Source organism: Rosa chinensis, chromosome 2, assembly GCF_002994745.2.
Source record: "Rosa chinensis cultivar Old Blush chromosome 2, RchiOBHm-V2, whole genome shotgun sequence".
Lineage (NCBI taxonomy): Eukaryota > Viridiplantae > Streptophyta > Magnoliopsida > Rosales > Rosaceae > Rosa > Rosa chinensis.
Genome location: NC_037089.1, coordinates 57,574,273 through 57,589,075, shown reverse-complemented (window position 1 = coordinate 57,589,075; position 14,803 = coordinate 57,574,273). Strand labels below are relative to the sequence as shown.

At 37.1% G+C, this 14,803-nt stretch overlaps 1 long non-coding RNA gene across 2 annotated transcripts; it reads right to left on the bottom strand.

Annotated features, from left to right (window-relative positions):
* Nucleotides 1–8,713: 8,713 nt before the first annotated feature.
* Nucleotides 8,714–14,013, bottom strand: LOC112190398. Of its 2 annotated transcripts, XR_002932382.2 has the most exons (4): nt 13,904–14,013; nt 13,580–13,660; nt 9,110–9,171; nt 8,714–8,829 (listed from the first exon to the last, which is right to left on the bottom strand). It is a non-coding gene; the product is annotated as an uncharacterized LOC112190398 (long non-coding RNA). The 2 variants fall into 2 exon arrangements; XR_005805449.1 differs by lacking the exon at nt 9,110–9,171 and having other exon boundaries at nt 8,789–8,829.
* Between the last annotated feature and the right edge of the window lie 790 nt (nt 14,014–14,803).

Here is a 14,803-nt window from a genome sequence, read left to right as displayed (position 1 = left end):
TTAATTTTTTATTTGCGTATATGAAAAATAAAATATAAAGAAAGAAAGAGGTTTTCTTTATTTTTTTTAATTTCTTTTCCGTCGGTTATTTTGAAACGTTGATGTGGATGGAAATGGACGGTGTGATTGATGAGGAGAGGGTGAAATGACGAAACTGGGGCTAAGGATATCCTTAGCTGGGTGCTTGGGCTGGCTGTAACGTACAGGGTGGTGTGTGTGAGTGTGTCTGCTGGTGCACGCCTCTGATTCTTGGGTCGGGTTTTTTTTTGGGCCTTGGGTCATTCTGATTGGTAATTTCCCTGTGAGACGTTGACTTTTTTATTATTTTTTTTATTGGGAAAGTGAGACGTTGACTTGAATATAGAAGAGAAGCAGTCGTTGACTGATTGGGTGGATCAAGTAATGGTTTGTACTTGTTTTTTTTTTTCTTTTGAGATTTTTTTTTTTAACAAGATTGTTTTTTTACTAGAGGCTAACTCTCGAAAGAAAATACAACAGATATAAAGTATGGTAAATGACCATTATGGAGGAGGCTCAATCTCACCTCAAGTGTGTATGAGCCACACTCACTACATTCCAGATTTCCACGTGGGTGGAGAAAGACTCATAGAAAATTTGATCTTTTTATTTCCATTTTTTAACCCTCTTTAAATTAATTTTTTTTTAAACTCTTATCTTTTTATGTCATTTCAGAAGAAGGAAGCACAAAGTTGATGAATGTCATCACATAAGTTTTGAGGGAAAAAAGTAGCAATTCATAGCATATAGGGGCATATACATATGAGCACTCCACCACCGTTGCTTATAAGCAGGGGAGCTAAAAAGCCCCCCCCCCCCCTCCCAACGCAACCCTAGTATCACAACACTAGGAGTCCTCACCACTTGGTGGTAACCAAAACATCTCATGGATTTTCGTCCATGTACAACATGCACAACAATTCTGCAAAATTACAGTACCACACCCCGACTACACAAGAGTCCAGAATCCTATTATCATAATAGTAACTGCATCACAACTCAATAAGTGTCGTACCATCTCAGAACACGGAATCACAATAAGATCTAGCCTTAATCAACCCATACATAACTCATCCCATGGCATTGCCATGCAATCAAGGTTGTGGAGAATTTCTACTACCACAATGATAAAAAGATGCATCACGCATATACCACACTCGCTAATAGGAAGTCATATGCAAAAGTTTAACTATTGTTAATGTTAGAAACCAATGGCTCTAATTAAAGTAAGAGAGAGAGAGAGAGAGAGAGAGAGAGTGTGTGACACGAGATGTATAGTGGTTCGTCTTCCGCCTTAGCGGGAGACTACGTCCACTTGAAAGCTTAACTAGTGTGTTTGGGCCTTGCGGCCCAAAGGGATTACAAAAGATGTAATGAGATGATGTTTAAGTGGGATGAAGGGTCCCTTTTATAGGTATTTATAGGTAAGGGAACCCCTCTCATTTACATTTTCTTAGATGTGGGATGTCAAACCATTATTCTAGTCTTTGAAAGCATGTTTGTGAATGCAACTTGGCAAGGCAGGGAAGATTGCTTCCCGGAGACGTATTGGCTGCCTCCGACCACCGTGGCGTAGCTTGAGTGTCGAGGTACAAGATGTATATCGTGGTCGGGTCCCACCATGGCTTGTGGGCCCATTAAGAAGGTGTTACTTATGCTTGTTGATGTAGTAAATCCTCCATATTAGTGGAGGTATGTACAACTATAAACATTAGGCAAAACTAAACACAACATAACACAACATAAAACAACACCACGGAACGAAGTACTCTACCATCTCACGTCATACTAGCAAGGTAAGCGGGATTAGATAAAGTGCCTTCCTCCCTAGCCCCCTACTAACCAACCTCAAACACCCTAGCATTTCCTTATGGTGGTTGCCTCTGCTGATTTCCTTGTCCCCGGCCTTACGCTGGGTACAATCCTTGGAGTAATGCCCTAACTGGCCACAATTGTAGCATGCCAAATTCCTCTGCTTCGTGCAAAATTTGATAGCATAGTTTGTTTCATTGCAAATTGCAGCATCTCAAGGGTGCCACCTACCCGACAAGTGTAGTCCCAACAGGTGTAGTTGTTGCCCTAGCTGACGCCTACTAATGAGTCCTTCGCCTTTTTCAGGACCCACCCAGATTGTCCATCCCATCACTGCTCTCAGCAATTGCCTTTCCTTTTCTTCGGGAATCCATGTTTAATGGCCAACAACTCTTCCTGAAGAGTCTGGTTTTCCTGTTTAATGGCAAAGCCTTTGATAAGATGAGCTCCACAGTATTTAGTTCCAGCAGAGCCACATCGCGCTTGATCGAAGCATTCTGTCCCCTCTAAAACTTCATAGCCAAACTCTCAGCATCCATTGGCCTCACAAACCGATACAACCTTGAGTACTCCGCCTCATAATCCCTCACACTCATAGTCCCTTGCGTTAGTGAGATGAATTCCCTCTCCAACTACTCCCTCACTGAAGCCGGAAAGTACTTGTTCAGTTGTTCCTGAAGAGTTCCACAAAACCATCCCTGGTCATGGTGGATACATCCCTAGCCCTCTGTGCGCAGTTCCACCATACCCATGCATCGCCTTGAAGCATAAATGAGGCTATCTTTCTCTTCTCAATGTCGTCATAGAAGACCATCTCAATCCACTGATCTGCTAACATGTGATCTATACTTCCTTGGAAAGTAACTACTCCCAGCCTATAAATCTCCTTTGCCAACCTTGACAGACGAGTGGCATCCCTCACATCAACCATAGGTGGAGCAGGCTACTCAACATGCGATTCCTCCACTTATCCTCGAAAAACTCTTCCACATGAGGGGTCCTACCTCTGCCTCGAACTCTACCCCTACCTCTGGGTCTACCTCGACCCCTACCTTTTCCTCCCAGATGATCTATTACCTAAGAAGCATAGCAACACGTGGTTAATACTTGTATAATCCTTAAACTCAAGCACTAGTCAATCACTATGACCGCATCAACTAAAAACACTAAAGTAAAATGATACAATTCCCAATAAAATCCCCTACGTCAATAAGAGTTTAATCTGGAGGTTCTCATTCCTCAAAAGACTATAACTCAAAAGAACTACCCAATAGTTTCCCCACTTCACTAATAGAGCAGACCAATGCTCTAACCATTCAACACTCTAACTCACATCTAACACTTCTACATACCCAATGACTATATCAATACTAAAGAGCATCAGATGGGGATCCACTGTAGATAGGTCATCACTCGAGTAGTACGGATTTATCACCAAGTATATACCTTACGCTCTGATACCAAACTGTCATGCTCTGATTTTTAAAACAATTAAAAAACAAGATAATCTCACAATTATACCTGACGTGAATGGTTCAGTCATCAATACAAAATACCTGAAAAAACTTGTTCATTCTAAACTAAGTACAATAGGATTCTCTGAATGCACAATGTTAATACAGGCCCACTTTGTAGAGTCATATATTATATTACACAAGTTACGAATTAAGTTGCATAACTAAATAATAAGTAAATGTTCATTAGAGCTTACTGCATAGCGGAAGTCTTAACAACAGTAAAGCCACAAAATTAGCTTCTTACACGTACTGCTACAACTAGATCTCAGCTTCACCCGCGATTACCCTGACATGCAGGATAAACTCCTACACCATGAAATAGTGCACTGGGTTTCAATAGACAAACCCGGTAAGAATTTGCAAGCTTGTATGAGTAAGCCCAAATACAACAATTGAAACAACTCACACCAATCATAAGAAAATCACACATTCCATTTAAGGAAACCACTCACACAATCACGAGAAAATCATCCATTCCATTTAGGGAAACAACTCGCATAATCACGAAAAAAATCACCCAATTCAACTTGAGGAAGCAACTCACACAAACAACTCACGCATTATCTCTTTCAAAACTTCCCATCCTTTACTCATAAGGAAAACACGTGTCACATCATGACAAAATCATATTAATTGAAACCCCGACAATTAAATATAAAAACCTCCGTCCTTCATGGACAATAAAAGAAAGAGTATATTCAAGACTCTCTTTTAAAAACTCGTACTCATGAGTCCCAAGTAACCTCAATGTTACCCTCATAAGATACAATAAAATCCAGCAGACAAACTAGAGCTCTAACTGATCGTAACCAATCACCTAGTCAAGGCTTGGTTCCCCATAACATGCCTTGGGCATCATCTGTGACCCCCGATCATAATCTGTGACCCTGTATCTTCAGACTCTCAATTTTCAGATCTCCGGTATAAATATCAAAATATTAAGTGAGTCGCACTGGACCCAAAATGTTACACAAATCCTGATCACCAACTGTGACCCCCGATCTTGATTACCATCCGTGACAAGGTCAAAACATTAAGCGAGTTGCTTTGGACCCAAAATGTTACACAAATCTCGATCACCAACCGTGACCCCGGATCTTGATCACCATCCGTGACAAGATCAAAACACTAAGCTGGTCGCACTGGACCTAAATGTTACCCGAACCTAAAATAAAAGATTCCCTAATCCTCAACCCTCAAGTCTTTGGATCCCTAAAATGTCACACCCCAAAACAATAATATGAACCCATTCATAAATATTGCTTGTATCACAACAATTTCCCCCAATACATATATATTTTACGTATATATATATACACACACACACACACACACACACGTAGTCATTCACTCAGGAATGCTACTAATATCAACTATAGTTTGCAGTTAAATAAAGAACTCTCAAAATGATAAGGTAACTCCGTTCTTAAATGAACATTGTGAGTTTACTCACCTCTGAATCCCACTGCGTCTTCTTACAGAACCGAGCTAAGACAATAAAAAAAATCCGTCCAAGATAACTTCGTCATCACATCAAGATCACATCTTAATATCACTTGAGGTACGAAAGCATCTAATTTCGAAACAAGCGAACTAAAGCCTGATTACGATGTCAATCTAGATGAAGCATCATCCAAGACCACCCAAAGTCTCCGGAACACTCCTAAGATCCATATGTCAAAACGACAAGTCGATCCAACGATCGGATCCTCACGGATTGAAAATTGAGATAATCAAAATTATGGAAAAATCCTAACATTTCCAATGATCTCCAAAAGTTACAAATCATATATCAAAACGCTCGTATCGATGAGTAGATGATACTGGTGAAAGAAACTTCCCCAAACATGGTCGGACGCACCGCCACGCACAGCCACAGGCAGTTGCACGTGAGCCCCACGCGCCGCAATGCCACACTCAATACTAGCTCAATCCAACCGTCCAAAATGGAGTTTACACTACGAGAATCAACTTTAATACCTGAGACTTGAGCCAATTTGGCCAAGATCGCCGCTGGTAGCCCCCACAAGCCAAAAATCACTATTTAAAGTTAGTTGAAGCTCCTCCGATGCAAATCGATCAACACCACCACCTAAGATTGAAAGAGGATGTTGCCAGAAGCAAAACGCGACTAATTTCATGCTCAGCCGTTGCCGGAGCACAGAGAACCAACAGGGTCCGCGGGCCTCCTAGCTTCGCCGCCTCGATCTACCGTTGTGGGTGAGAATTGGAGCTAGAGACCAAAGTAGGGAGGACATGAAGGAGGAGAGGAAGAGATCTGGGTTGGCACCGTCATCTGCAGTCAGTGGCGGATCTACATACTGACTTGGGCGGGCTCCAGCCCGTCAGAAAATTTTGGGCCTAAAAAAAAAAAAAGATGTATACTTGGTTTTTTTTATTTATTAGGTATGGTCCAGCTCAAGCCCGTCCCGTCCTAAACCCACTCCCAACTCCAGTCATCCAATTCAGTCGACCTCTCCAGTTCGTATTCGATTCCTTCTCCAGTTCGTCGCCTCCTCCAGTCCTCCTCCTCTAAACTCTGGCAGAGCTCGGCTTCTCCACTTCAAGTTTCAGAGATCAAGACATCAATTTCGTTTAATTGAATGTAAGATTTTGTTTAATTGAATCAATTCAATTTGGGGCAATTTCTAGGGCTAAGGATTGATGTGAAATTCAATTTCGTAGGTTGTATTAGATTGATGATTTCATGGATTGAAGAATGAAGGTTGTCTCTTGGTCTGGAAATCTGGTATGCAGCTCTGATTTCTCTCCGTCTTCTTGGTTCTGCAATTTCTGGGTTCTGCAGTTCTGGGTTCTACACTTCTGCAGTTCACTCGACTTAAATCTGGTACGCAGCTCTAATTTCTCTCCGTCTTCTTGGTTCTACAATTTCTGGGTTCTGCACTTCTGCAGTTCACTTGACTTAAATGTGATGTGGGTTTAATTGTTTAAATGCAAATATGAGTTTCCGCTGTGCAAATGTGCAATTGTTGTGGGTTTAATTGATTATTTGATTTCAATACTTAAACAGGTCAGTGCCTCAGTGGGTTTACTTAAAATTGGGCAATTGAGTTTCTGCAGCAAATATGAGTTTCTACAGCAAATATGGCATTCTGCTGTGCAAATGTGCAATTGAGTCTAATGCTTTCTGAGGTATTTTTTTTTATTTTCTGTTCATTGTGCATCAGTGCATATAATTTATATTGTGGTTTTTTATTTTTGTTAAATTAGTTATTATGAAAAGTAGTTAATTCAAAGTTAATTTCTTAATTTACAGGTGTTAGAGTAAAATGTCAAATCATGAGCCAAAAGCGAAGCGACCACTGAAATGACATTTTCAGCTATGAACATCATTAAGAGTAAACTTAGAAACAAGATGGAGGATGAGTTTCTTGGTGATTGTATGGTCCTTCACATTGAGAAGGAATATGCTGAATCTATTGACAATGAATCAGTGATCAAAGAGTTTGAAGCTTGTGGGACTCGTAGAGTTAGATTTAGTTAGTTTAGGTTCTTGTATTGCATTGCACGTTTATTTTGTTGTTGATTTTGTTTTTTATTTTTGTATAATATGCATTTGAGGGGTAAGGCTCACTACGTCCCCCCCCCTGACTAGATGTACATTTTTTTTTAATTTATAAAATTCTCTCGCACCGTCGAGATTCTCCATAATATATATATATATATATATATATATATTTTGTTTAAGAAATACAGCCCGTCCAAGGTTCCAATCCTAGATCCGCCATTGTCTGCAGTCACCGGAATCGGCCGAAAAAGTCAGGCCGGGTCAGACAGAAAACTTCTAGACCATAGGGTTTCGAAGAGAGAGAACAAAGAGAACTGAGTTTCCGATTTTGGAAAGTTTCCCAAAATATTAGATTATGAATTTCCCAAAACAAAAATTCAAATTTATAGAAATTACCAAAAATAGTAGAAACCTTCATTGACTATAACTTTCTCATACGAACTCCGATTTACACGTGTCGCATGTCCACGAACTCATATCAACCTGCTTTACGATTTCCAAAATAAAATCCAATCTTGGAAATACAGCATCCACTTTTTTTTACTACTCCAGGCTTTAACACATTTCGAAATCGAGAAATTTCTACTACAGCAGGTGCTATCCGAGAATGGAAAATCTAATTTTCAAAAATATTGCATTTTGATATATTAATTTGGAACTATTTCTCAAATATATGTTTATCAATAATAAATATCCTAATTTGTTTAGTTAGAGTCTAATATTTTTTTACTATTCCATATTTAATGTTTCCTTTACTATTTTATAATATTGTTTTTTGATATTTTACTATATAAAAATAAAATTAAAATAAAACTATATAAATTCTAAATAATATATTTTGGTACATGGTTTTTTATTTCTAGATATTTATTTAGATTTAGAATTTGAAATAATTTTTTTTCTTTTATGTCAAAATTGAATGGAGAAAAGCTGGTTATCGGAATCAAACCGATGACCATTGCATTACAAATGCGATTCTAAAATTTAGAATGATATAAATAAGAAAATAGAAATAATTTTTTTAAAAAATTATTTTTATAGAATTTCCAATACTAAATTCTATTAATCTCTATCCGAACCAATATTATACTATTATAATATACAATAAGATTCTAACTTAATTACTAGATTATATTCCTAACTTCAGGTACAAAATTCTATTTCAAATTCTAAATCTAAATGAATATCTAGAAATAAAAAATCATGTACTAAAATATTTTATTTAATAATTTTATTTTTATTTTATGTTTATATTAATTATGGAATAGTAAAAAAATATTAGTCTCTAATTAAACAAATTAAGATATTTATTATTGATAAACGTATATTTCAGAAATAGATCTAAATTAATATATCAAAATAGGGGCGCACTACTAGAAATATAGCCTATGGCCACGGCCATTATTTCATGGCCATTGACGTTATTAGGGACAGATTACTGTGCCTATTGGTCATTAGCCACAGATTTAATGTCCGAGACGATTTGTACCGACTCCATTTAAGATTTGCCCCTCTTAGCCACCACTAAAACTGTCCGTGCCCAATCTGGCCCCAACCCTTAAAAATTTTCACGCGCTGCTCTCTGACATAAACAGTTCACTTGTCTACTTTTACTTTAATTTATTATAGCACCTTTCCCACTGTTACCACTTGTCCGTGGCAAATCTTAAATTTTTGAACAAAAAAAAAAATTAATATATTAGCTTGGCACATGCGGCTCAGCTTACAGCTTGGCTTCCCATTCTGGGTATTGGATACCATAACTGGTATTTAGATACTGACCATATATTTCACAGTAAAGTATATTACTCTGCAACTTACAAGAACCATATACATTCAAAGTTATAAAAGCTATGAAATACAAACAAACTATATTAAACTTCTCTATCAACCTTCAATGAGATCCAATTCTTCGCTATCTCCTGCGATCACTGTCCTTGCGCCAATAACATCCTAAACAAACAAACAAGGAAACAACATTCAACCTTAGATTATTGACAGATTTTATCTGCTCTACAACCTTACCAACAAAATGTTAAACTACTAATCAGAATAAAATTTGGAATTGTAATTCTAAAAGCATGAGGATTCTTTGAGCAATGTTATCAGTATCACTCAAAAATATTCTATCCAAAACTAGTACAAGCCAAGCTTCTAAGCAATTTGAGACATGAGAAAGTAGATGGATTACAAGATATTACAAAACTGAAATAAAGTAATGGGTTTAGCTAACCATGACTACACTCCGGGGGCTTTTGACTTTTGGTGTACTCGTCGTCTTATTTATCTTGGATCCTGATGTTATACAGATATTAAAATTCAGTATTGGGAAATGTATGTGGACATAAAGATACATACACTACTAGAATTCTGTTCATTTACATCAGTCCAGAACCGATGTAAAATTAAATTCTGACCGATTTCTTTGTGGCTGATGTAAAAGATCCAGACATCACTTTAAGCGCGTCACAGACCGATGTCCCAGATAACGACCAACATCGCTTCTTAAACACAAATAGATGTATAATCGTTACAATCATCATAATTTTATATATTAACTATATTTAATTCTTCATATTTTCACATTTTATGCTTAATAAAGTATATCTCGAACAATATCTAAGTGAACATTTAAATCGATTACAATTTCAGAAATGATGTCTGGAACCCTTCTAGACATCGCTTGTTGTTTCTAAAACCGACGTGTTGTTTCATTATATACATCGCTTTTGTTTTATAAAACCAATGTTCTTTGTTTAATGATACATCAGTTTACTTTATGGTAGGTGATTTGTGCGTTGACAATAGATTACGTTTTGGTATTTAGAAATTGATGTGCACTGGTTTTGGGTACATCAGTTCTGTGTACACAATTCGATATATTGATAACATAAGACATCGATTTTCATTTTGGTATTGATTTCTAATCTCTCAACTGACATCGTTTTCCTTGGCATTACTGTTTTGTTATGCTTTTATATACTTCACTTCATTTTGACAAGCATAATGTGCAAAGTTTGCATCTAGCTGCTGTTGGGAAAAGAAATGCATTCCCATCATCCAAAAATTGAGGCTTTCCATTAATTTCTTTTCAAATTCATGATTCAACATAATTCACAAAATAAAACCTCAAAACTTACAAAGGCTAGCCTAGACATTTGATCCAGCTTTAGAATTCTTATCTGTAGCCACTTTAGTAAACCCTATTGGAAATATTTCAGTGTTTGGAGCAACAACACAATACTCAAGAAGGACCAGTCTCAATAACCTTGAACTCGACACTCCTCATTCCTCCTCCCACATGTTCCCAAAAGTCTCTTTCTCCTAAAAGATGTCTCCATCTATTCCCAAAGATTATCTGCATCACCACTTGAAAACATGTAAATTGAAGACCAATCAAATAGACTGATAATTAATAAGCCTTCGCACTCACATTGTTACTTGTTGTCTGAAAGTTAGCCCACAGTGTGAATAAGACGGACATTGTTCTGTGGCCCACCATTCCTCCATATAAACTGGAAACCAGCAACAGACCACAGATCAATAGAAACCCTTATAAGAAAATATTCAATTTGCTTGGAATAAAGGAGCTAGCTCACATTAGTAGAGCATAAGAATTACAATGCTTATGAAATGTTGATTCAAAAATTTTGATCAAAAAAGCTTAACTAGTATTAAGCCTATCATTATCATATTATTGCTGCTATCTAGCTATTAAGGCACTACTCACTAGTAGTATATGAAAGGAACCTCGAATGCTTACCAAAATGTCTTCCAGACCATTGATAAAGTTGTCAACTCTCCGCTGCAAGTAGATTGGGTTGTCCTTTGACGACTGAACTATGAATAAAAGCCAAAAACACCAAATATCACCTCATTGCAAGAGTGCCTTATGTTAGAAAACTCCCCCTCTTCTTTGTTGAATATGAGGTACTTCAACCTTCTGTAAGCAAACAAAAACAGAAGAAACAACACACCATCTTTGCTTGTTCTTATGTAAGTATCAAACAATGCCCTCACTTTGTGCACCACCAAGGGCATGCCTCTTTATAGATCTATAGGATGCTATTTCCTACCTTTTACACATGTACTGTGTCCTAGCCAAAAGTTTCTTAATCAGACTTCTCCAATAGTCAAACGACTGATGAGAAGTGATTCCTTATCAATATCATATATCAAAAACCTGCATTTGGACAACTAGAAACTGACTTATACTGACTTATATAGCACATAACCAATGCCACAATGATTTTAAAGCTTTTATCCAAAACCCAAATTGTATATTAAAACCTGATCAAAAGTACATTTGTGCATTCAACATAAGTATGGAAAGCAGAAAAACGGCCCCAGTTAACTTCATATATGTACATTTCCTTCTGGGCAGAAAAACTCATGTTAAGGTATGCCAATATAACCAGAGTCTGTCATGGATCACTTACCAGCATTTGATTCATCATTAAACATAATAATCAGGCAAAGGTACCTCGAAGCAAATTAAATGTTCCCATGTAAGGCTACAGTCTAAATGTAATTAAGTTAAACCAAACAGTTTTTGTTCAAAGTAGTAATAACAAACCTCAAACTTCAAAAATCCTTCAAGCACGATCGTTGCAAGGGACCACCATCCCCATTTCTGTTAAGGTCATATCCGTTCTTGTTACTGAAGTCCTTCAACTCAAATTTCCAAGAATCCTTTTGCTGTCATTCAAAAGCAACATTTATTAGTACAGAAACAACACTCTAGCTCAATAATTTTAAAAAACTCAAAACTTTCAGCACCAAAAGTTCACTTGATTACCAAATTACACTCGGGCATATAAACTTTTAGCGTGTGGCTCAGCTGCGCCCAGTCTAAGTATTCACATATCAATGCCGTAAGAAACCTTCCTACAATGACGATGCCAAGCGAAATTAACCATAAGAAGCCGAAAAATAACATAATGAGATACTCATATTCAAACAATGACATGCATAGGATTAGTCTCACACCCGAAGGAGAAGCATGGAGCTGTTCACATTAACACTAAAATTTCATGGGATTACAAATCGCAGCCTAATTTTCCAAAACAGGGATCGCATTCTCAAATTTCAAAGCTTCAAAATCCACATAACGCAAACAAAGCTACGAACTTTGGATTACAAAACCCTAGACTAAGTCAACTGAAATTGGCCCACCATTTCAGAAATCCAACCCATCATTCTGGGTCAAATTAAGCTGCGAATTCATAATGGGTAGATCGAAAGGCGAAAGCTTTAACGAAATGGGGTGAAATGAGAGAGAGAAATGGAGGGTAAAAGGGGAAAAGGCAACCATAAGCTCAGTGAGACTCAAGAACAAGTCTCACACTCATTGACAATAGTTCCGTCTTTAGATTGTAAGTCTATTAATAGTTTAATAGTAGTTATGTTCTCCATTTTAACTTCTTTAATAGTAGTTTAATAGCCACCATTAGCAGAACAAAGATATACCCATTAAAGAAAAATTAGAAACACCCTCAAAGCTCCAAGCTTTGCACTGGAAACTAAACCAACATTGCAGAAATCCCAAAAACAAACACAGAACAGAACACCAAGAATGTTAGAGATTTCTCTTACAGGTTTCTGTTCCCGATCTGACACGATCTCCAATCTCTCTCTCTCTCTCTGAGAAATCTCTCTTCTTTTTTCTGAGAGAAGGGTCTAAATTCTCTGTAGAACAATAACAACAATAAAAGAACAAAGTAAGACCATATATTTTCAAATGGCCAAAGACTTTAGCTGAAAGACTAACCAAAAATAAAACTGAAATTAGCAAGCAACTCACCTCAAAGCAGTCCAATCAATTACTGAGATCTCACACTCCAACATAAAGAAAACCCCTAAAAAATCAAAACCCCAAGCAGTTCAAAACCAACTGAAACAGAAAACAAAATCAAAACCAAAACCCATATATAAAGGACAAATCGGATGTCGTCCAAGACAAACCCAAACTGAATCATCTTTCTCTCTTACTCACTTTCAGTCCAACACTACTCCAACCCGAGCATCAAAGATAAAGAAACAAAAAAGATCAGTAATTCGAACACCAGATTAAGAAGGAAGAGGAAGTCACCGAAGATTACCTTTTGGGCAGAAGGGAGGAAGAGAGAAACCAACAGCTCCCCATTCACAAACCAACCACCAGATTTCAATCCTTCGTGGGAAACCGAAATGACCAACCCCTTGGTCTGCGAGACTGCTTCTCCATTCGTGTTGAAGCCGGCGCTAGGGCTGGCGTGAAGCATCTTCTCAAGCCCAAAAGTTTTGGCGGAGGAGAGGAAGATAGCGGGAGAGGAAGGAGGATGGGGCTAGGGCTTCGCGGAAAGAAGGAGAGTGTGAAATTGGAAGATAAAGTGAGCGAAGGTAAAAGTGGAAAAACTGACCAAGTATGGGGGGAATGAAAATTTTATTCCCCGCGTGTACGAATTTTTTTAACTTAGTCTTTCCGCATTTTTCAAAATTTTGGAATCAAAATATAGACATCGGTCAACAGTAACAACTGATGTTAATTATGTAAATAGAAATCGGTATTTTCATAAAATTATGTTAGATTACTTTTTTACATCGTGGGCAAGTCTGACCGATTTAAAACATACGATGTAAATGAACAGATTTCTAGTAGTGATAATTCTGAAGGTGACCACGGAAATTGAGTACAGCTTCACAGAAGTCACCAGGTTCATACCTCAAACATGTCTGTGCTTCTTGTTTTCAGTTTAATAGTTCTTCCATTACCAGTTTCAACTTCATATTCATCAAAAATGACCTGCAATGCATGAAGTAAGTCTAAGATAGTTGATAGAATAAGGTAAAAGTTAATATTAGGTTGTTGATGGGATAAGGCAAGAATTAATCAAATCTTAATAAGCAACACTAAACCCTTATTAATACTATTGCCTCTAGCAGATCATATTAATAATCCATTTTCAACTACAGAAGTTGCTCCAAAGCTAAAGTTGCACTACTTATTAATATACCATCAGTAAAACTGTACGAGAAAAATTTCTACATTTTTTTGGTGCTTTGAAATATTCATTACATTTGGAGAATTCATATTCTCCGAAGCTTTCTTCAATAGTGTTGACACTGGTGTTTGTGATGCTCCTACTACAGGTGAATCCTACAAACCAAATAGAATGAAATATCATAATGAGTCATAATGTCATGTGAAACGGTCCAAAAACGAAAGAAATTAAAATGATTTTCAAAATATTGTGCCACTTTCTCATCAAACAAACTTGAATATACATCTAACCAATTTATATATCTAATGTACAACTTACTTCTTGAAGATCTATAGAACTTGGCCATTTTATCATCAATGTATCTCATCAGATCCGGGTCCACTAGTCGAACCCAAAATTATTCTAGCACAAGAAGAAGAAAATAAGTCAGTTAATTACACAAAACCTGGACGTAGCAAGATATTTTATAACTCCCCGTCAATGAATATGTGATTATAGCCTTAACCTCCTTCAATACATACTTGGCTGCAGAAAGGCATACAAACATCACAGAAATGTCTATAGAGCACTGTATATATAAATCAAAACCAAAATCAATTGGAAAGCAGCAATTAATTTTCGAACACATCCTGAGATTTGTATGCTTATCTCAATCCATGATTCAAAATCAAGATACCCACTTTCGAATGGCCCTTAGAGAGAAAATTAGTGCATAAAGATGATTGATATCTTTGAATATAAAAACATGGGGGTATCAATAGATTCAAGCCAAAGCTATGAGATACAATTGTAATCAAACTAAACAACTACAAGGGTCAAAGATAAGATAAACTACACTCTAAAGAGATCAGCTAGCTTAAGAAACCGATAATATCCATATCCGAATACTAAACATCTATATTAGTAGAGGAGAGATCTGACAAGTTGCAAACCTTAAGAAACTG